Genomic DNA, 3,381 nt, shown 5'->3' on the forward strand with positions numbered 1-3,381 from the left:
TCCCGGTTCAGGCGACCAACCGGGTCCAATGGTGGTGGGCCAGGAGCAAGGCACATTGGTCCCGGTTCGTCCCACCAACCGGGACCAAAAGGTCCAGACGAACCGGGACCAATGGCCCACGTGGCCCAGCCGGCCCCCGAGGCTCACGAACCGGGTCCAATGCCCCCATTGGTCCCGGTTCTGGATTGAACTAGGACTAATGGGCTGACCCAGCCTGGACCATTGCCCCCTTTTCTACTAGTGTAACCATAGCATGAAACATATGGATCCAAATCAGCCCCTTACGAAGCAACTCATAAACTAGGGTTTAAGCTTCTGTCACTCTAGCAACTCATCATCTACTTATTACTTACCAATGCCTTCTCTTAGGCCCAAATAATGGTGAAGTTTCATGTAGTCGATGTTCACATAACACCACTAGAGGAAAGACAACATACACTCATCAAAATATCGAACGAATACCAAATTCACATGACTACTTATAACAAGACTTCTCCCATGTCTTCAGGAACAAACGTAACTACTCACAAATCTTATTCATGTTCATAATCAGAGGGGTATTAATATGCATAAAGGATCTGAACATATGATCTTCCACCGAATAAACCAACTAGCATCAACTACAAGGAGTAATCAACACTACTAGCAACCCACAGGTACCAATCCGAGGTTTTGAGACAAAGATCGGATACAAGAGATGAACTAGGGTTTGATAGGAGATGGTGCTGGTGAAGATGTTGATGGAGATTGACCCCCTCTTGATGAGAGGATCGATGGTGATGATGATGGCGACGATTTCCCCCTCCTGGAGGGATGTTTCCCAGGCAGAACAGCTTCGCCGGAGCCCTAGATTGGTTCCGCGAGGTTCCGCCTCGAGGCGGCGCTTCTTCCCGAAAGCTTCCTTAAGATTTTTTTCCAGGGCAAAAGACACCTTATACCAGAAGATGGGCATCGGGGGGCTGCCAGGTGGCCCACGAGGCAGGGGCGTGCCCGGGGGGTAGGGCATGCCCTCCACCCTCGTGGACAGTGGGTGGCCCCCCTCTGGTGCTTTCTTTGTCCAATATTTTTAATATATTCCAAAACTGACTTTCGTGGAGTTTCAAGACTTTTAGAGTTGTGCAGAATAGGTCTCTAATATTTGCTCCCTTTTCAGCCCAGAATCCAACTGGCGGTATTCTCCCTCTTCATGTAAACCTTGTAAAATAAGAGAGAGAAAAGGCATAAGTCCTGTGACATAATGTGTAGTAACATCCCATATTGCAATAAATATCGATATAAAAACATGATGCAAAATGGACGTATCAGGTAACCATCATCACGGTGATCGTCTCCAGCAACGTCGTTGTCTTCACCGACATGCATCTCCATCACCTTCCTCCCTCTCTATTCAATGGTCCACTCTCCCGCAACTCGTTATAATCCCTTACTTGAACATGGTATTGGACGATATTAGTAATTATATGATGATTTTTCACATCTTCAATATGTTTGAGTAGATTATTTTTGTCCTATGGGTTAGCAAGTACTCCTTCCATTTCATAATGTAGTATATTAAAGTCAAACTGCACAAACTTTGACCAAGTTTATGGAGAAAAACTTTCATATCTTCATTGTCAAACATATATCACTAGATTCACCATAACATATAGTTTTATATTTTATATATTTGATACTGTAGATATAAATAGTAATATTTATATACTTGGTCAAAGTTTGAAGAGATTGACTTTTCAGAAAATTTATACACACTACATTATGAAATGGAGGGAGTATTTTTTCGCAAAAACTTCTAATCTATACATCTTTAATCATGTCCATACAACAAATATAAAAAATAATTATTATTACATCCAGATTCGTAGACCACCTATCGATGACTAAAGCGCTGAAGCGAGTCGAAGGCGCGCCGCCATCATCGCCCCTCCCTCGTTGGAGCCAGACAAAACTTGTTGTAGTAGATAGTCGGAAAGTCATCGTGCGAAGGCCCCATAGAACAAGCGCGCCAGAACAGCAACCGCCGGTGATGAAGAGACGTGTAGATCGGAAGGAACCAACCAAAAGACACATGAACGTAGACGAACAAAGACCGGAACCGAGTAGATTCATCAAAGACAAGCACCAACCGAATCATTTGAGATCCGTCGGAGACACGCCTCTATACACCCTCCGACGATGCTAGACGCACCACCGGGACAGGGGCTAGGTGGAGCGAACATTATTTCATCTTCCCGCCGCCGTGTCACCTTCTTGAACAAGACACAAACCATAAAAAAACTAAAAGAAAAATCTACAAACGGAGCTCTCCCGCCGACAGGGGCCGAGATCCACCACGCTCCCATGGCTCTCAGGCCATTGGAGACGAGACAGACCGGCAGTGGCGACGGAAGGCAAGAACCCTAAGCTTTTTGAGAGGAGGTGGCGGCTACGTATGGAGGAGGTGGCGGCTGCGTAGGGAATAGAAATGTGTATTGAGTATTGTACTTGCTTATGTTGGACTGCCGCTTCAACAAGTATTTACTCAACATCAACTTGAAAGTAACAAATCCAATCTCAGGGGAAACGCAAAAGGACTTCAAATCTAGAACACACAACATAACTTCATAGGTCAGTCAAATCCATTTTCTAGGCCCCATTACTAACAATTAAAAATTGAACAGTTCAATTACCCTCGTCCCAGTCTAATGTATGGCTCGTCATATGAATACTCCGATGATATCACATAACAGTTTTCTTAAGCATTATAAACACATGCTTCTGTTTTGTTTGGTTCGCTAATGAGTGTGCCGAATAACTCAATAAAGAAGACATATAAAGTGATTTTAGACCAAATTTCAAGTTTGGTCAAAATAACAAGACTACATTTTTCCGGACACCTGGCCCAGCCCCATTTCCATTGCTGAAAACGGAACCAAGAAACAATAAAACTACTCCCTCCGTCTCATAATATAAGAACGTTTTTGAGTGTCAAAAACGTTCTTATATTATGGGACGGAGGGAGTAATAACTAAGATCATCAGAAAACTCAAGTCAATGTTTTTTTTTTAAAAAGCCTTACACGTGGCACAACTACATCACCACAGACAGTGGCGGAGCCAGCTCAAGCTTAGAGCCTGGGCAAGTTCTAACTACTGCAAGTTTAATTAGCTTTTGCCCAAACAAACTGTTAATCAAACCATTATTTTATACTAGAGTTACATGCACATGGAGCATGGGAGCCCGGGCAGCCGCCCCGGCTCGCCGGGTGCTGGCTCCGCCACTGACCGCAGAGCAAAAGATTAAAAAATAGGAACGCTGGAAAAAGTATCAGTATACTTTTCCTTGATAGAAAGAGGGATCCGTGGAATGTTTCAATGTACCGGAGTGCAGCTTTGATCGATACTC

Source organism: Triticum aestivum, chromosome 1B (assembly GCF_018294505.1).
Source record: "Triticum aestivum cultivar Chinese Spring chromosome 1B, IWGSC CS RefSeq v2.1, whole genome shotgun sequence".
Classification (NCBI taxonomy): domain Eukaryota; kingdom Viridiplantae; phylum Streptophyta; class Magnoliopsida; order Poales; family Poaceae; genus Triticum; species Triticum aestivum.